The sequence below is a fragment of the Austrofundulus limnaeus genome, unplaced genomic scaffold, assembly GCF_001266775.1.
Source record: "Austrofundulus limnaeus strain Quisiro unplaced genomic scaffold, Austrofundulus_limnaeus-1.0 Scaffold2486, whole genome shotgun sequence".
NCBI classification, from domain to species: domain Eukaryota; kingdom Metazoa; phylum Chordata; class Actinopteri; order Cyprinodontiformes; family Rivulidae; genus Austrofundulus; species Austrofundulus limnaeus.
The window spans coordinates 1-229 of NW_013954888.1; positions in this window are offsets into that span (position 1 = coordinate 1).

Genomic DNA, 229 nt, shown 5'->3' on the forward strand with positions numbered 1-229 from the left:
CTTTCCTCAGGTACAACATCATACCTCACTGCACTGACCATGATCTATAGAGAAGTATATTGTTAAAACATCCCTGACTTTAACCAGAGAGTCATGAAGAAGAGCAAAATGTATGTACTAAAAAAAAACTGCATGACTGTTTTATTAGTTGAATTTGTTTAATAAATACACTGGCATGATACATCTTTGTACAAGTTTGATTGCTTTTTGTGATATGTCTATTTTGGAG